General features: G+C 46.5%; 1 long non-coding RNA gene across 1 annotated transcript; it reads left to right on the plus strand.

Annotated features, from left to right (window-relative positions):
* Positions 1–2,633: 2,633 nt before the first annotated feature.
* LOC141060402 (uncharacterized) lies at positions 2,634–4,162 on the plus strand. Its single transcript, XR_012222699.1, has 3 exons — positions 2,634–2,787; positions 2,927–3,086; positions 3,207–4,162. It is a non-coding gene; the product is annotated as an uncharacterized lncRNA (long non-coding RNA).
* The last annotated feature ends 16,360 nt before the right edge of the window (positions 4,163–20,522 follow it).

Here is a 20,522-nt window from a genome sequence, read left to right on the forward strand (position 1 = left end):
CATTGGTTGGAGGGAGCTAGACATCAAGTTGTGGTCCTCACTGACCACAAGAATTTGATTTACCTTGAGTCGGCAAACGCTTGAATCCTAGACAGGCTAGGTGGGCCTTGTTTTTTACGCGTTTTGATTTTGTGGTCTCCTTTCTTCCAGGCACTAAGAATGTTAAGGCAGACGCCCTTTCTAGGAGTTTCTTTGCTGATTCTCCTATTGTGACAAAGCCTACTACCATCCTAGGTGAGGGGGTAGCTCTTTCTGCCATCTCGCCCGATTTGAGACGTGCTCTAGAATAATTTCAGGAGGACAAACCTGAACGTTGTCCTATGGGAAAATTGTATGTTCCTGACCAGTGGAGGAAGAGAGTGATGTCTGAAGTTCATGGCTGGTCATCCAGGTATTTTTGGTACCAGAGATTTGGTGAGTCAGTCTTTTTGGTGGCCCGCCTTATCTCGTGATGTCAGGAATTTTGTGCAGTCCTGTGGGACTTGTTCCCTGTCTAAATCCTGTTCTCGCTCTAGTGGGTTGTTGATGCCCTTGCCGGTGCCTAAGAGGCCATGGACCCATATTTCAATGGATTTTATTTCTGATCTTTCTGTCTCTCAGAGAATGACTGTTATCTGGGTGATTTGTGATAGATTCTCTAAGATGGTCCATCTTGTACCACTCCCAAAGTTGCCATCTTCCTCAGAGTTGGTACCCTTGTTTTTACAACAGGTGGTTCGGTTGCATGGGATTCCTGAGAACATTGTATTGGACAGAGGAGTTCAGTTTGTTTCCAGATTCTGGAAAGCCTTTTGTTCCAAGCTGGGAATTCAGTTGTCCTTCTCCTCTGCGTTTCACCCTCAGACCAATGGGCAGACGGAGAGAACAAACCAGATTTTGGAGTCCTATTTGAGATGTTTTATATCTGCTGATTAGGATGATTGGGTTTCATTTTTGCCCTTGGCCGAATTCGCTTTAAATAATAGAGCTAGTTCTGCCACCTTGATGTCGCCCTTTTTCTGTAACTTTGGGTTTCATCCTCGATTTTCTTCAGGGCAAGTGGAATCTTCAGCCTGCCCAGGTGTTGACACTGTGGTAGAGAGAATGCATCAGATTTGGGACCAAGTAGTGGATAAGTTGTCTATCTCCCAGGAAAAGGCCCAGCGGTTTTCTAACCGGCATAGGACCATTGGTCCCATGTTTAAAGTGGGTGATATGGTTTGGTTGTCATCAAAGAATATCTCTATGAAGGTGGCTTCTCCAAAGTTCAAGCCAACATTTATTCGACCTTACAAGATTTTGGAGATTCTTAATCCGGTTTCTTTTCAATTGGCTCTTTCTGTTACGTTTAAGATCCATAACGTGTTTCATAAGTCGCTGTTGAAGAGATATGTTGAGCCAGTAGTTCCTATGGCTGCACCTCCTGACCCTGTATTGGTTGACGGTAATGTGGAATATAAGGTAGAGAAAATACTGGATTCTCATCTGGCTAGCCGGAGACTCCAGTATTTGGCCAAGTGGAAGGGTTATGGCCAGGAGGACAATTCTTGGGTCTCTGCCTCTGATATTCATGCTGATAGATTGGTTCGTGCTTTTCATCGGGCCCATCTTGATTGGCCCGGTGGCGTGGATGAGGGTTCGGTGACCCCTCCTCGGGGGGGTACTGTTGTGAGCTCATTTTCGGGTTTGCCTCTGGCTACTGGTGAGGGTTATGGAGCTGGCTGTGCTGACAGAGGAGTAGTGAGTTCTCTATCTGGACTCCCTCTGTTGGTGAAGGGAGGTAATGACGCTGATCTAAATGGCAGAGACCGGCCACCTAAGGAAGAGGACTGCGATTGGACATCAGGAGTTTCTGATTGGATTTAAGGCAGCTGACTCCCTAGTTTCTTGCTGGTGATTTTTCCTGACTGTGGCTCCTGGTTTCCAGTTTGGTTCCTGCCTTCCTAAAGATAAGTTTTCTCTGCTATTGTTCATATGAGTTTTTGTCTGGTTTACTTAGTTTTTGTGTTCAGCCAGCCCTGGCTGTGACTGGGCTGAATCCCCATTTTGTCTTTGATCAGTTGATCTCTTTTGCTCTGTCTTCAGAATATACCTGAGTGCTGATATAGTGATTTGAAGTCTAGCGACTTCAGGGCCTTTTTCTATCCGACGTGTTGGACATTCTTTTTGGCAGGGTTTTTTGCGTGATTGCAGACAGCAGCTTTTCTTTCCTGTCCTTTCTAGTTAACGAGGGCCCCATCGTTTGCTCAGCCTATCTTTCTACCTGCGTCTGTGTTTTCATCTTGTTTCACCGAAAATACATGTTGGGGGCTGTCTATTGCTTTGGGGTCTGCTCTGGGGCAGTTTAGATTTTCCCTTTCTTTCTTTAGGCTTATTTAGTTCTCCGGCCGTGACGAGGTATCTAGGACCACCGTAGGCATGCTCCACGGCTACTGCTAGTTGTTGTGGATAGGATCAGGGGTCTGCAATCCGATAGTTACCAACCTCTCCGGTTTTCTGGGCTTAGCTTGCTTTTTGTTTTTTCCTCCTCAGTGACTCATTCATAACAGATGCCTCTGGTGGTTGGCAAACGGTAAGTAACCCTATTTGGATAATTGAGTAATGAACCTCATGTGTTTGAATTGAATGCAATTTTTTTTTTTTTTTTCTTCACAGGTTTCACAGCGTGCTCCCCGGAGACCAATTGAGGAGGGTCTCATAATCAACACTGACGACCTCATCCATGAAGTAGAAACACGAAAGCCGCTGTGGAACATGGGAGACCGTTTGCATGCCGACCAACCGACCACCCGACGGCTCTGGGATGAGGTATGTTCCGAGGTTGTAGAGAACTGGGAGGAGCTCGATGCGAGGGCCAGGGATTTAGTGCATAACTATTACAATTTCAGTAACTTATATTACAGCATGTGAAGTGTTGAATACTAACCACTTTTTTTTTCCTTCACAGGTGACAGGGTTATCACATGGTGGCGGTCGCTCAGGGATCGCTTCAAGAGGGACTTTAACAAGGAGATGCAGGCCCCGAGTGGATCAGGAGGATGCAGGAGCACCCAGTCTAAAAATTACAGAGCCCTGGGGTTCCTCCGGTCGACAATGGTGACCAGAAGGTAAATATTCCACACACCATTTCTGTAGTACAAATGTTTACATGTTTAACCAATTTTTTTTTTCAGCACAGTTAAATTAAATATCAGTATCTTAATATATATTTTTTTCTCTTTTTTTAGCACCGTCTGCAGCACTCGGGAGCCTGCATCTGAGTTGCCTCCCTCTGCAGGGATCCCTTGTGAGACCGCCCCCGGTGACCACATCGAGGTATCCAACCCCTCTCTACCTTCCCTCTTGTCTCGTCCCTCTATCGCCTCCACCAGCACTGGAGCAGCAGGGCAGACTTCATCACATGAAGCTGCTGGTGACAACTTACAGTACCCTGTTCCCCACCCCTCAGACACTGCCGCAACATCTCGACCAACTTTTGGTTCTGGCCGGCAGCGTCTGAGAGGTCAGGAAAGGATGACCTTGTCTGACTGTTTGAGTCTGAACTCATCTGTTCAGCATGGTTTCCACACTTATGGACAACAGTTATCTTCTGGGTTGACCATGATCAATCAAAGTATCATGGAACTCAGAAGATACATGGAGCAGATGAATTCAGAGTCAAACCAGACGCCGAGACATATTTTTTTTTCAATCAGTTGTCCGGCAAATGGAAGGTTTAAGTACTCACCAACAGATGCGTGTGATGCAAGCCTGTCACAATGCTCTAGAGGAAGTATTGTCCGAAGCATCCCAACCTCCCCCTGTCCATCCTCCCTCTGTCCATCCTCCCTCTGTCCATCCTTCCCCCGTCTATCCTTCCACCGTCCATCCTTCCACCGTCCATCCTTCCACCACCATCCATCATACAGCCATCCCTCCTTCTACCACTCCCTCTCCTTTCTCTAGTTCCCCATTCCATTCTTCCCAGTACCTTTATTCCCCACTGCATTATACCCCAATGGCCTCACCATACCCACCCCCACACACACCTTCAATGTTCCCACAAACCTCGTCTGTCCATCCACTCCCGTCCCAACCTCATGTTTTCAACCCCCCTTCCACTTCTGATTCTCACCAACTCCCTTCCCAGTCCTCCACCCCCCCCTCGATGTGGTCAACCCTGTTAACCCCTCCGACAGTATCTCTACCCAAAACTACCAGTATTTATAATGTTGTTATGTATTTTCAAAAAAAAAAAAATTAAAAAAAATTTTCTAACAAAAAAGTAAAAAGTTTTCTTATATTAAATGTTGAAAAATATTTGAGAAATAAAAACAATTTTTTCAAAAGAACTTTATTGTGTAGTTTCTTTTTTTTGTTTATTTCTTGGTAAAGGTTGAAAATACACTGGTGGTGTAAAAAGGTCACAACACTTGGTAACATTTCACAAAGTACACCGGTGGTGTGAAAAGGTCACAACATTACATTTCACAAAGTAAACCGGTGGTGTAAAACGTAAAAAAAAAATTGGTAACATTTCACAGTAAACCGTTGGTGTAAAGGTTAAAACACAACACTGTTATTTCCCACAATTGGTATAAAAAAAAAAATTATACCCTGCCATCTTGCCAGTCAAGTTGTCCCTCTGGTGTCAGAAAATAATCTGCAAATGTGTCCCTCATTCTTGCCACTGACCCAGTACTCCGAACAGTTTGCTGCTGATAATCCCACAAGGTGGTTTCAGACAGATTTTCTTTTATGGAAACAGGTTCCTTTGAAAGTACAAAGTTGTGCAGGATGACACACGCCTTCACCACCTCATCCACAGTCTCTGTTTTCATGTTTATGGCCGTTAACAGGATTCTCCATTTGGCAGTTAAAATCCCTAATGCACACTCCACCACTCTTCGCGCTCTGGTCAATCGATAGTTATATATTTTTTTGCGGTGTGTCAATCCACGACTACCATATGGCTTGAGTAGGTGTTTGGACAGCTGAAATGCGTCGTCACCAACGCACACAAATGGCATTGGTGGGCCTGTTGTTCCAGGGAGTGGTCTTGGAGGTGGAAAATCAAAATTGTCTCCATACAAACAACGGCCCATTGCGGACATCATGAAGACCTGAGAATCGTTTGAACGCCCATACGCACCAATGTCCACGGCAATAAATTTGCAGTTGGCGTCTGCAATGGCCATCAGTACAATGGAGAAGAATTTCTTGTAGTTGTAAAATTCTGATCCAGATCCGATGGGTTTCACAATCCTGATATGCTTCCCATCCACAGCACCAACGCAATTTGGAAACTGGCAGATTTGTTCAAAGTTGTCGGCAATCTCTAACCACCTCTCCTGTGTTGGCTGTGGGATGTACTCCTCCTGTAGACAATCCCACAATGCCCGGAAGGTCTGTTGGACAATTCCAGATATTGTTGAAATCCCAAGCCAGAACTAGTAATGGAGGGTGGTGTAGGATTCTCCAGTTGCCAGGAAACTTGTAAAAAAAGGGAAAAAAGTAAAATTAATACAAACAACAAGCCATAACATAACAATAAAAGTCTGCAGAATCTGAAACCTTTTAAAAAATAGATAACTTACCAAAGGGTCACCATCAAACGCTCCGCTGGTGAAATAGAAAACCGCATGAAGGTGTCCCTTCTCCGAATTTGTGCTCGAACACGCTCCACCAATATCTCAAACAAGTCCTGCCTCATGCGCACATAGTTGAAGAACTTGTCCGGATTATCCTTCAATTCCAGGTATAGTGTAGAAAACACGCCAAGGGTAAACCTCTGCGCATTTATCGGATGAATCCACTGCCGTCGTGTCCTCTGACGCAGGATTCGCAGTCTTCTTTTCTCCCTCTGGAGAGCAATAATTGCCAACCGATTGCAGTGAAGATCAAAGTCCACACAGAAGCTGTTAATACTCGCAATAACTCCTTCCATCGCTGCCACTAGCTCTAAAACCTTTCAAAGATTTTGTATTACAACACCCTAGATATAGTTTTCCCTAGTTTCCAGTATCCAATCACATTTGGGAGCATTCTCCAAGAGCCAATCATATTTGGGAGCATCCCATTTTGGAGGTGTGGAAAAACGGATCCGTCAGAAAACGGATCCAGCAGATGGAAAAAACGGATGCCAGCGGATGGAACGGATCCGCTTTTTGACGGATCCGTGAAAAAATCCGTATAGTGGATCGTACCATCAGCTGGCATCCGTTTTTACACATTTTTAGCAGATCCGCCATTTTTACTTTTTGGCAGATTTTGACTGATTTGAAAAAACTGAAGTGTGAAACAGGCCTAACAGAGACTGTCGACAACGACGTGCCTGGTCCCCGCTGACAACACCCAGTTAGGACATCAGTGCGCGCAAGCACCGACCGGAGAATTGGGACACCCGCTGTGAGGGGTTTCCCTTTGTACCTGAGTCTAGTTGCTCGTTGTCCCTGTACGCTGACAGAGGGAAAGACTGTTTGCTAATCTAGAACTTCCTTCCCTATTCTTCACAACCGTTTCCCCTGGGTTACATACCCTGTGTCCCTTTATACTGTTTTTCGTTTTCTCCCTGCAAGGAGTATAATGATTAAATTAAACCCCACGTTAACCTTTGCTCTGCCTCCGACCCGTTACTGCATCTTAGTATCTGCTCACACCGCCGCATCTGCTTGTGTCGCGGCTGTGTCACTGTCACAGCACATGCATGGAAGGCCTGTGTGTTGGGCTCTCCATGCATGTGCTGTGACTGTCACACAGCCGCGACACATGCAGCTGCAGTACCAAACTTATGATTATCGGGAGCGCTCCAGGAAGCCGGGTTCTCGCTGTAGTTTATTCGGTCAGCGCTATATCTTGCCAAATAAGCTGGGAACTGAAAATATCCACTCAACTCTACTCATGACCCCTCTGCTCTCCGAAATACCACAAATCCATCCCCCTGTTGTGCCTTGATCTCTGAGGCAACTTTCCCAGATCTGGAGGGCCCGAAATCTCTCCAATCTGTCTGCCCACCCCTGGATATAAGTAAGGGGCTTCAGAACGACAGAGAGACCAGTAAGATAGATCCTATGTGAGATGCTGATGCTAAGGCCAGCGCTCCAGAGAGACTTGGAGAAACCCTGATTACCCTGGAAAATACTGTTGGAGGAGCCTATATGGAGAAGTATCTGGAGCTATAGAGCTCTAAGCGGAGGATTGTGACTCTCATCTCCTGGGACATTCATCCCATTGCTGGACTGTGTCCATGTTCCTGGATCATTTTATCCTCTGTGTGGTGGATTGTTTTATGGACCTTTCAGTTGGTGTAAGAATGTGAGACAAGACGGAGTCAGCGGTGTGTTTAAGGCCGGAACTAGAGGTGCTGTCACCACATCTAGCAGGGGAGATTTCCTCTGGGGGGGGAGAAACCATCCAGTCAGACAGCAAGGGGCACGGGGTACTTAAGAGAGCCTGAGCACGGGAACGGGTCAGACTTGGCGGGCAGGCAACAGGAGACAGTTGACTCCCTCTCCGCAACTCCCACTGACGACTCCTCTGATCCCAGACCTCCGTGTGTTGACTTTGAGATTACCCCTGATGCTATTGACTTACCGTCTGCATTTGTGCCGCTGAATACCATTGTTTCATCCGAGATATCTGAACAACAGCCTAAGGACTCCTCCGGAAGATGGCGGATTGTTGCGGCTAGTACACGTGTTTGCGACCCGTGCCATCTTTGGGAAATTTTTGCAAAGGACTGTTTACACGTTCCAGCTTACCAAAAACAAAGAGGACTGAATCCTTCTGCACTGTCGGGCGACAGTGCTACTCGGTTCTTTGTAGCAGAGCCAGAGCCAGAGACTTTGCGCATCATTTGAGACGCCGCCGGGAGATATTCCAGCCTTCCCCCTGTCGGAACTTCAACCGATAAGTGTTCCGTTTATCTTGTACAATATTTTGCCATTGCCTTTGCCTCCCTACATGGAGTATTACTGTTATTGACTGCTTAGTAAATAATTGTTTTCCCCTTCTCTGTCTCCGGTTACTCGCTGCATCCAAGCGAACTGTTTCTCCCATACCATTTTCATGTAATAAAGGTTCTTGGGCCTGTTCACTTATCTCTTGCTCTGTTGATTGATACTGGAGTAGGACCCCCAGACACTGCCATTATTTCAATTAAATGGAAACCTGCAAAAAAAAATAGTATGAAAAAAAAACCTGCAAATAGAAAACAAGTCCTCACACATTTGCATTCTTATGAAAAACTTTTTTTTTTTTTGGAAACTTCAGAATTTTTGCCACTAATGTAATTAAAGAAAAACTCCACAAGTTTGGAATGGCGCTGACCTGGAGAGCAACGTTACCAGGACGTTTTTAATGCACAAAAAACATTGTAAAAATAAACACCAGAAACCACTGGTGAAATAGTTTTTTTCTCACTGCACTTGGAATTTTTTTCCCTTTTTTCCCCATTTCGCGTAGTAAAATTAACTGTGTCATTCCGAATTACAATAAACAAAAACTAAACTTTACTGCCAGAAAAATAAAGAAGTTTTTTCTTTTGTAAAAATGTAAAATGCAAAAGCAAGAAATGTCATTAACCCTTCCGTCAGGAACAATGGATCTGACAGGCGCAGCTCTTCTACTTTCATTTCTCCCTTCTCACCAGATTTTCAGGAAACCCCCTCCCTCTAGATAGTCTCCTGGCTCTAGCTGCTGTGTGAAACCTGATGCCACAGTTGGTCTGCAGAGCTTCAGGAAGGAAGATATAGCTGTGCTGGCTTCTCAGGCTCATTGGTCCCGAACACATCACACTTTATAAGGTTGGTATGTAATGTTTTTAGTCATTACTATTGTTTATTTAGCTTGTTTTATGAATGGATAGAGAAAGGTTTGTGGATATTTCATATAAATAAGGCAGATTTTCTTACAAATGAAAGTGTGCTTCTCAGGAGTTTTGAAATTTGTGTATATCAAAGTTATTACTTTTATGTTGAGTAAATGGGTTTGTTTTGCACCTGATAATGTGTAGTCTCTTTTATTACATCCCTATGAAGGTCTCTGATCACTTTTAGATCACTGAAATTGAGAAAATTAGATATTCTAGGCATTTTCCTAGCCTGCGCTTGACAGGCACATTGTTCCATCACGAGTTAGTGCGAATATTGTTCCTGACGGAGGGTTAATGAGTTATGGATAGGTCTACACAGGAAGAAATAAAAAACGATTGTGGATTTTGCCAGACATCGTATGTGGTGTGTTTTATATTTTCACATAGATTTTATATCTGCAGGTTTCAAAATTGTTGAAAAACCTCCAACCTCTTACTCTATTTTTTTTATCACAATAGCGCCTGAGTCCCCCGTCTCACCCCTCCTCCTGTTCATTATGTTCTTCTCCTTCTCGCTCCCTTCTGCCTGTTAAAGTTTCACTTATGTCTTAAGTTAATCAGTGAGAATGAAATAAATTGGAGACAGGAAATCAGAGAGGTGGAAATGGAAAAAATAATTACACAAGTCTCATCCCAACGAGCTGCTGAGACGAAGCATTGCATGAAAATCCAGAGAGGGGAACTGAAGACCGAGAATGGACAGAAGACGGCATCCTGAAAGCTTCACATGGCCTGAGTGACCACACGGATTACAGGCACACTCCAGGGCCCGGGCTGGACATACACGAGACCCCAAAGGCACAGCACAAGCAATCCCACTGGAGCAATCACCACTGTGGTGTTACGCACTTATCCCCGGTGTTCTGTCTCCGACATTTAATTCATAATCCCAGATTATCTGCTTGTTAATGTTTACAGTGTTTTCTGGCTCCATCTAGTGACCAGAGTCATAACCGCAGTGCTATTTTGTTATTTTACTTTCACTTCCTGAATCTCTATTTCACTCCATTCGCAATGCATTCTGGTAAGGTTGCAATGCACCCTGGTAAGCTTTGCAAAGGATTATGGTTAGTCCAGCCCCCATTTTCCCTCCAGTTCTCCATTTTCCCTCAGCCTGCATCCTGGAAGCATCTCATTTCTCTTCTCCCCTTGTGACAGCATCGCTGGTATGTAATCACGCTTCCTGTATCGAATTTCTGTCCCATATTAGCCTGCCTAGTTAGTTGCCCCTGCTCAGCTAGTAGTGAAGATGTTGATTTATAATGTATATATGTATTCCAATGTACCCTGTATTGACTGAGTATATTTATATGTAGAGTTGAGTGACTTTTGGGTTTTTAGGGTCGAGTTTCGTTTCGTGAAACCCGACTTTTCCAAAAGTCGGGTCGAGCAAGATCGGCCGATTATAGGGAAAAGTCGGGGTCGTCCCGAAACACGAAACCCAATGTAAGTCAATGGGGAATAAAAGTCGGCAGTGAGAGGAGGACAGGAAACACACCTACAGTGCTCATTTGAATGCCAAAAGCATCAATTCTTCTTACTTAAGCTGGTCAACCTTAATTAACTTCATAATACAAGTTACGCACTGAAAAATGGGGGTTATTTGGCTAAAGTTGTGGAGGGGTAGGGCTGGCTCCAGGTTTTCATGTGCCCTGCGCGAAAGAGCGCCCCTTTAACACATACCACAACTCATCATGCTCCGATACGGCAGAGAAATAGCGGTATAGTACAATGAAAAATACTTCACTTTTTACATCTCATGACGAGGCCCATCTATTTCTCCATACAGAATCATTGGTCCCATATAATGTTTGAAACAGTATATGATGAGCTCCACATAATGCTACAGTATATGTTGGTCCCCATGGATGAAGCTCCACTGTCTTATGGGCCCAAATAATGCTCCAAACATAATGGGCCCCATTTCTAATGCTCTAGTGTATAATGGGCCCTGTAAATGCTGCTCCAGTGTCTGATGTCCACCTTTGGAATGTTCCAGTGTATGGTGGGCCCTATCATTCTCCAGAGTATAGTGCTCCCCAAAAATTGCTGTCCCAACATTGAAAACAATCAAATAAGTCTCCTTGCTAGGGAATCCCTGTACTAGTCTGGACTCCTCGTCGTCCCCATCTTCCATCTCACTGCACAGTATTTCAACCTTGCAAGTGCTGTGATCCTGAGCAAGCAGGGGGGGCCCACTCGTTGGCGACGGCACTGGCACAGGGCCCCTGATAGTACGGTGGTGTGTCTGATGGCGGGTGGGCCGAACCTGCACTTTCATCTGCAGCTTCCTCTTTGTTACCGTGTAAGATGGAACTGTATATGGGAAGGGTAACCTGAGTTTCATCAGGGTCAGATTCAGGCTGTGTAGCGTGCGAGGGGAATGTAGTGGTCTGGGTCAATGTACCAGCAGATTCATCGAGCAGTGGCTGGGCATCAGTGCACTTGTGTCGCCCCCAGGAGTACGGACGCCACAGTGGCATTTCATTCCTCATAGGGAGTGTGATGTCATGCTTGGGAGCAACGAAGGATCTCTCTAGCAGGTTAACTGATTGGGCGGCGTTATTCCCACGAGTCATGACCCTCCAAACAGCGTTCATGAAGGCAAAGTGTTTGTTTTACGTGGGCAGTATGGTTGCAAAGCTGAACCTTTAAGGAATGTCCAGAAGGGCACCACCAGGAGTGGAGCCTACGGCTTAATTTGACTCAACACGGGCAACCTCAACCATGCCAGCTACAGAACAGATGCACACATTGCAAGCTTAATTCCGTTAACGAACGAGACTCCGTCATGCCCCGCGGTCCGAGTCCGGCTTACTAGAGGGACACGTGAGGCTCTGGCACATGAGATTGGCCAATAACTGGTGTGTCATGCCCTTACATGTCCGTGGCTGCATGTGCGCTACACTGAAAAGGCCAGCGTTTGTCACTTACAGGTGCAGATAACCCGCTGAACAACGTTAGTGATGGGGATCACTGATTACAATTATTACTCGCGAACGATGATTTCCCAGTAAGTGCAGGTCAACCGCAGTTCCAGAATTAGGCTAACCGTCATTCCTGAAAAAATGAAAAACTTACGTGTGCAAACCACAGGTGCTGTAGCTTGCTTAACAGCTCGCCAGCCGTTCTCACGCCCAGTATGGATTACACGTGATTGCACAAAGGTGAGAAAGGGTACCGTATCCCCGGATAACATGTATGGATAGCGTACACATTCAAAATATATGTCTATACATCAGGAGGCAGGCTCAGATGGTGTCAGGCCCAGTATGGATTTGCCGGCCCAGACTACACAGCGGAGGAGCAGGGAGAGGTAAAGATTGCAAATGCTGGGGCCCTGCCCAAGCAAGGGGGGCCCACTCGTGGGCGTCGGTACTGGCACTGGGCCCCTCATAGTACGGCGGTGTGTCTGACAGCGGGTGTGCACCACCACCGTCAGAGACACTTGATTGCACTATGAGGGACCCTGTGCCAGTGCCCGCGCCCAAGAGTCGGCCTACCCACCTGTCCAGGGCAACGGCACTCGCACGGTGTCGTGCGCTAGGTGGTGACCCCGGCCATGGGGGGGGGGAGGCAGCACAGTTAGTGAGTTTTAGAAAATTGCATATGTTGATGTTGGACATTCAGCTGATGCAAAAGGCGAAATAGGTCAAGTCCCAGGAAGAGGTGGACCAAAGCAAGCCATTTTTCTGTCACCCTATGTGTCATCAGGGGAAGGTGGGACAAAATCCTTGGAAACCCATGCATGGTTCATTTTAATGAAGGTTAGATCATCCACATTTTGGGTTGACAGACGGGTCCTTTTTTCTGTCAGGATTGATCCAGCTGCACTGAAGACTCTTTCCGATAGCACACTTGCAGCTGGGCAAGCGAGCTCCTGTAAGGCATATTGTGCCAATTCAGGCCAGGTGTCCAGTTTAGCGGCCCAATAGTCAAAGGGGAATGACCTGTGTGGGAGAACATCGATATGGGAGGAAAAGTAGTTTGTAACCATAGTTGACAACTGCTGTCTCCTGTCACTTTCCATCGATGCTGTATTACCAGTTGTGTGAGCGGTACTTGAAAAATCAGTCCACAACATTGTCATGAAACCCCTGTCTCCAACGCCACTTCTGCTGTGTGCACCATGAACACCTCTGCCAAGCTGCCCCCGGCCCGTACGGCTCGTGTGAGAACCATCACCGCTGCTGTGTGCTGGGAATGCCTCAAGCAATCGATTTACCAGAGTTGCTTGTTTATTAGCCAATATTAGGTCAAGGTTCTCCTGTGGCATGATGTTTTGTAATTTGCCTTTATAGCGTGGATCCAGGATGCTGGCCAACCAGTAGTCGTCATCGTTCATCATTTTGGCAATGCGGGGGTCCCTTTTTAGGATCTGCAAGGCATAATCTGACATGTGGGCCAATGTTCCCGGTGTCAATGATGCACTGCGAGTGCTGGTTGGAGGAGCACTTTCTGGCAAATCCACATCCCTCCAGTCACGCACAAACCCTGTACTAGACCTTGCCACGCCAACATTTTCACTTGCCCCACGAGATGCATCCTCCTCCCCTAAGTAATCATCCCCATCATCATCCTCCTCCTCCTCTTCTTCCTCCAACTCGTCCAGGAGAGGTCCCTGAGCAGACAATGGCTGAATGTCATCAAGGATTCCCTCCACCTCTTCCTCCTTGTCAACATTGGCTGCAGACGCCTGCTCCTTAAGGTGCGTCAAAGTTTGCATGAGCAGACACATAAGTGGGATGCTCATGCTTAGGATGGCGTCGTCTGCGCTTACCAGCCGTGTGCATTCCTCAAAACACTGAAGGACTTTACAGAGGTCTTTCAGCTTCGACCACTGCACACCTGTCAACTCCATGTCTGCTCTCAAAGTGCCTGGCCGTGTATCCTCCCACAAATGCATTATGGCCTGCCTCTGCTCGCACAGCAGCTCCACCATGTGCAGGGTGGAGTTCCACCTTGTTGCAATGTCGATAATGAGGCGGTGGTTGGAAAGGTGGAGCAATCGCTGCAGCTTCTGCATACGAACGGAGTGTACAGGCGACCGGCGGATGTGAGCGCACAGTCTTCGCACCTTATGGAGCAGGGCTGTTAACTCCGGATAATTTTTGAGGAAGCACTGCACCACCAGGTTCAAGGTGTGAGCCAAGCAAGGTATGTGGCTGAGTTTTGAAAGGGCTATGGCTGCCACAAAATTACGGCCGTTATCACTAACTACCTTGCCTGCCTCAAGATGTACACTGCCCAGCCATGACTCAGTTTGTCGCTTCAAGTACTCGGCCAGCACCTCGGCGGTGTGTCTGTCGCCCAAACACATCATCTGCAACACAGCCTGCTGACGCTTTCCACTAGCTGCTCGATAGGGGGACACCTCATGTGCAACAGTGGCAGCTGCAGATGGAGTGCTCATACGACTGCGCTCTGTGGACGAGCTTTCGCTTCTGGAGGAGGAGGAGGAGTAGGAGGAGGGTGGAACGCCTACAGCCAACTGTTTCCTATACCGTGGGCTAGGCAGCACTGTCCCACCACCGCTGTCCCCTGTGGACCCTGCATCCACCACATTAACTCAGTGCGCAGTGATGGACACGTAACGGCCCTGGCCATGCCGACTGGACCATGCATCAGTTGTCAGGTGCACCTTTCCACTCACTGACTGCTTGAGTGCATGGACAATGCGGTCTTTCACATGATGGTGGAGGGCTGGGATGGCTTTGCGAGAGAAGTAGCAACTGGGTAGGTCATAGCGTGGTACTGCATAGGCCATGAGTTCGCGGAAAGCTGCGCTTTCCACCAACCGATAGGGCATCATCTCAAATGAGATTAGTTTGGCAATGTGGGCGTTCAAACCCAGTGTACGCGGATGAGAGACTGAGTACTTTCTTGACCTACTCATAGTGTCTGGGAGGGTGAGCTGGACTTGAGAGCTGCATATGGTGGAAGTAGCGGTGGACAGGGCGGACTGAGAGAGGGTTGATGATGGTGATGGAGTTGGTGTTCTTTCTGATGGCCTAGATTCAGTATTTCGTTGATATAACAGTGGGATTCCCTGACTGCTGTGGCCTTGCAACGACACCTCAACATTTGCTGCTGTGCTAACCAGTGGGCTTACAGTGGGGGAAACAATGTAGCATTGCTGACTACCTGCTTTGTGATCAGTTGCACATGTGGCACTTGAGGTTTGGTGTTGTGTCCACGCTTGCAAGTGCATGCTGGTTAAATGTCTAAGCATGCAACTGGTATTCAAATTTTTCAGATTTTTCCCTCGGCTAAAGGTCTTTACGCACTTCTTACAGATAACCTTGGCCTGATCATGAGGATTTTGTTCAAAAAAGTGCCACACTGCACTCTTCCTACTTTGGCAGACATTTTGCGGCCTAGCACGCAGTGATGTTTTGACCCTCTGGACAAGCTGTCCAGCAACTCTTTTGATTTTTGGAACCTGTCTTTGGAGTGCTCCGGGCCTGCCAAATAACAGCTGTTGCGATGTCGATGTCTGCTGTGGATGCTTCTCATCTGAGCTATTGGAAGCAGCACCCTCTTCCCCCAATGGATGCCAATCTGGGTCAACAACTGGGTCATCCATCACCTCCTCTTCAATGTCATGTGCACCTTCCTCTGTGTCACCGTGTATGGTGGTATAGTGTGCGGGAAGGGGCACCTGAGTCTCATCAGGGTCAAAATCTGGCTCTGTACACTGTGAGGACAATGTAGTGCTCTGAGTGAATGTACCAGCAGAATCATCTATCAGCGGCTGTGCATCAGTGCACTCCATGTCAGATTCATCTTGGCCTGGGTAATTCACCATTTCACTTGATAATCCAGGCATGGTATGTGAAAACAGCTCCATGGAGTAATCAGTAGTATGGCCTGCGTCATCCTTCAATCTTGGTTGGGGTGAAGGACACAAGGAAAGGTGTGGTTCATGAACATGAGCCTCCAATGACGACTCAGTGCTTTTACTTTTTACAACTTCAGAAGAGGAGGCGATAGAGCTGGAGGCTGAGTCAGCAATGTAAGACAAAACTTTTTCCTGATGCTCTGGCGTTAAAAGCGGTTTGCCAACTCCTAGAAAACTAAGCCTTCGAAGCCTTATGGAGCCAGACGATGACGCAGGCTCAACACCTCCTGCATTCGGTCCTATTTTGCTTTTGCCACTACCATCAGATCCACCACCAACACCATCATTACCAGCTGCCAACCCCCGCCCAATTCCACGGCCTCTTCCACCAGCCTTCCTCATTTTTGGTAGAAATGTAGACAAAATCCTACAAACTATATAGTAATGTAAAACAAGGTACAAGGTATCTATAGGACAGGGGAGATTTAGATTTTCTGCAGACACTTGTGGACACTGGACACTTGGATTGTGTGAGGCCCACTGAATATCACAGCGCTATGTCACAGGCTCGATGCAGCAGGTGTGAAAAAAGTGACTACAGGATAAGGGAGATTTTGAATTTCTGCAGACACTTGTGGACACTGGACACTTGGATTGTGTGAGGCCCACTGAATATCAGAGCGCTATGTCACAGGCTCGATGGCACAGGTGTGAAAAAAGTGACTACAGGATAAGGGAGATTTTGAATTTCTGCAGACACTTGTGGACACTGGACACTTTTGGATTGTGTGAGGCCCACTGAATAACAGAGCGCTATGTCACAGGCTCAATGGCACAGGTGTGAAAAAAGTGACTACAGGATAAGGGAGATTTTGAATTTCTGCAGACACTTGTGGACACTGGACACTTTTGGATTGTGTGAGGCCCACTGAATATCAGAGCGCTATGTCACAGGCTCGATGGCACAGGTGTGAAAAAAGTGACTACAGGATAAGGGAGATTTTGAATTTCTGCAGACACTTGTGGACACTGGACACTTTTGGATTGTGTGAGGCCCACTGAATATCAGAGCGCTATGTCACAGGCTCGATGGCACAGGTGTGAAAAAAGTGACTACAGGATAAGGGAGATTTTGAATTTCTGCAGACACTTGTGGACACTGGACACTTTTGGATTGTGTGAGGCCCACTGAATATCAGAGCGCTATGTCACAGGCTCGATGGCACAGGTGTGAAAAAAGTGAATTGTAGAATTGGGCAGAATAGGAATCTCCCTATAGTGTAGGTCTGTAAGAACGGAACAAGTCCTCCACTTATCCTTCCACAGTGACACACAGATAGCTTCACTGTGGCTGTGATAACAGCCATTACACGGTACTGTGTGAGGAGCGTACACCGCTGTATGGTGTGAATAAATGCACGCTCAGTACCTCAGCAGGACAAAAAAAAAATTGGGATTGCTTTAAAAAAAGCAGTTTGCAGAGCAGTGGGGAAACAGCAATGCAGCTGTTAGGAAGCCTTAGAAGGCAGCCTAACAACCAACACCGCTGATCCACCACAATATAGCCTCCCCTTGCACTGCACACACAGTGACTGGTGTGTTGCACAGGCAAAATCGCTAGCAGCAGAAGCAGTTTTTTTGTCTTCTTCCCTGCCTAACGCTCTCCCTACAGAATCAGCAACCTCTCCCTATGCTAAGATCGGCAGAAGTAAAATGGCGGTCGGCGTGCACGCCCTTTTATAACCCCTGTGACGCCCACCAAAGCAAACCAATCACTTGCATGCCCTTCTGAAAGATGGTGGTGACCCCTGCCTATGTCATCACGTTGCCCACAGTGTCCGTGGATCCTGATTGGCTGAAAAAGAGCGCTAAACAAACTTTTGAAACTCGACTTTGGCGCGTAAGTCGCTGACCTCGTGGCTGACCTCATCCTAGGGTCGGGTTTCGTTTCATGAAACCCGACTTTGCCAAAAGTCGGCGACTTTTGAAATTTTTCGACCCGTTTCGCTCAACTCTATTTATATGTTTGCTTGTAGTTTCACCGCATCAATATACCACCACGTTCGATAAAACACAGATTCAACCTACAGTCTCCTTATTGGACCCCGGTATAGCGGTTTAGCTGCTTGTATAAGCTACATGAAGTCTGCTTCAATTAGTGAGGAGGACAGAACACCCGGTCTGGGCTCCGCTTCATCTGACCTGGTCCATTGAACTTTCTAGCGTTCCACGACAGGCTTCGCCTGTGTGCTTCCATGTGATGAACTGCTTGGGCCTATATAAGGGCTTCTGAGACACACACCCAGGCCCTGGTACTGAATCTTAGACAAGACTTGCAGTTTGTGTGTGCACAGCAGCCTGGCTGTGGGTTGCAGGACGTCTCGTGTAGACCAACGGCTTCTAGTGCCTCTACCCACTTATCTGCAGCTTCTAGTGACTCTGGAGTTTTGCCAGCTACCTGTCCGCTGGTCTCCTGGACCTGTTCTCTGGTCCCTATGTGATTTTCAGAAAGTCTTCCTGGCTGTGAGCGGCTACCTTGGTTGCTGACTGGTTGTTTGCCTGCAGTTTCCTACACTCCATCTGCTTGCCTTTGGTTTCCTGATGTCCTCCACCTGCCTGCAGATTCCTGCACTCCACCTGTTTATCTGTGGTTTCTGGATGTCCTCCGTCTGCCTGCATTTTCTAGCATTGCACCTACTTACCTGTGGTTTGCTGATGTCCTCCATTTGCCTGCATTTTCTAGCATTCCACCTGCTTGCCTGCAGTTTCCTGATGTCCTCCGTCTGCCTGCATTTTCTAGCATTCCACCTTCTTACCTGTGGTTTGCTGATGTCCTCTGTCTGACTGCGGTTTCCAGCATTACTCTTGGTTGTCTAGGTTTCCTGATGTCCTCTGTCTGCCTACATTTTCTATCATTACTCCTGCTTGCCTTTGGTTTCCTGATGTCCTCTGTCTGCCTGCATTTTCTAGCATTCCACCTGCTTGCCTTTGGTTTCCTGATGTCCTCTGTCTGCCTGCATTTTCTAGCATTCCACCTGCTTGCCTGCAGTTTCCTGATGTCCTCTGTCTGCCTGCATTTCCTAGCATTCCACCTGCTTGCCTGCAGTTTCCTTATGTCCTCTGTCTGCCTGCATTTCCTAGCATTCCACCTGCTTGCCTGCAGTTTCCTGATGTCCTCTGTCTGCCTGCATTTCCTAGCATTCCACCTGCTTGCCTGCAGTTTCCTGATGTCCTCCATCTATCTGCAGTTTCTAGAATTACAACTGTCTACCTACGGTTTCCAGTCCATCTACTCACCAACCTGCTGCACCGACACCAGTGGCCCATGTGCCCACCTGGACCTTAGAAGATCCACCTTGAACTTTAACATATAGTCTGTGACACATAATAACTTGTATATATTCTGTGTCCTTTCCTCTGGGGCCTGAGGAACCTCACTCTGATACATGCAGCTTTGCAGGATCTTCTTAGATTCATACTCACCAGGTGACTCCCCCTCTTGTAACCCCATTTCTTGTCACCTATAGGAGGCGCTAGAGAACGTCTCATCCTCGATTATGTAAAACTAGAAATAATGAGTCTCTAAAAATTCACACGATTCGCTCAGTAGATTTGATTCTCTTTGAATAAAATCGGTCTGAATTCAAGAGTCGCCCCAATTGCCATAAAATGACTTTTACTACACTCCAGACCCCAAAACCGGAAATGTTGGGGTTGGAAGGGGTTAAAAATACATTCTTTATACTCACCGGACATTCTAACGCTTCTGTTGCTCCTTTACACCGAGTATCTATTCTTTTACTGCTGAAGGTCATGACGTGCATTGCATATAAAGCCAATCACTGACCGCAGCATCGGTCAGTGGAGTATAATGTGCTTTATTCATTTAACCCCTTTACTGCCATCAGAAGAAGAAACCAAAATATTGTCTGCCTTCCTGCCTTTTTCTTGCTGGATTTGTGCAAATCAAATATTTTTGCCAGAACCTGAAATTTTTTGGAGAATTCATAACGAATTCAGTTAATTATGGATTGATTTGCTGATATTCATATAGAAGGAAGTCACATGACCATATAAAAGCAGATGGACCAATGAAATGACAGATGTCACAATGTAAATATTGCATTGTAAACGTTCGATACATGGAACAAAGGAAACAATGTAACAGGCGCAGCTGGAGGATACAGCATGAAATAAACATAAAGTCTAATTTTTCACTTTACGGAACCACGTCTCACCTGGGAATCCAGGAGACCTCCTTATTACAGGCACGTTACCTCTAGACCTCAATTCTATATGATAAAAAACAAAATCCCCTCTGATTTCTCATATGAAATTTAATAAAATGCGCAGTTTCCCGGAGACGTTATTTGGTTTCATAGCCACATCTGAAATGTTCAGTAGAAACAAAACCGGTTAATGTCTCCAGGTCCTCTTAGCAATGGATTAAAAAACCCATAAGCGATAGGAGCTCCACTTCTTTCCGGTGGCTGGTCCAAGGAGCTAGGGAACAAAGACGAAAATTCTGAGTGCCGCTGATCAACCTGAAGAACCTTGGGGTGTAAAGCAAAGATGGGGTAAATATTAGGTGGGACAGAGCTTGGATGGATATCTCTGCCCCCCCATGAATGTATATATTACGTGCCCATCCCCCCACAATGAGAGGAGCATGTTATTATGTATAAGCGCAGATAGAGGTGAGCAATTCGATGTAAGGCAAATTAAATAAGCCTCAAATTTTGCAAAAAAAATAAAATAAAATATCATTTATTTTTACTCATTGCTTCTGGCAAATTTTGTAAATTGGCAGCCTGCCAACACTTTGTTATAGAAAGCCTAAAAGAGGTTAAC

Source organism: Dendrobates tinctorius, unplaced genomic scaffold (assembly GCF_039654945.1).
Source record: "Dendrobates tinctorius isolate UK_male_01 unplaced genomic scaffold, ASM3965494v1 ptg000237l, whole genome shotgun sequence".
In the NCBI taxonomy this organism is placed as follows: domain Eukaryota; kingdom Metazoa; phylum Chordata; class Amphibia; order Anura; family Dendrobatidae; genus Dendrobates; species Dendrobates tinctorius.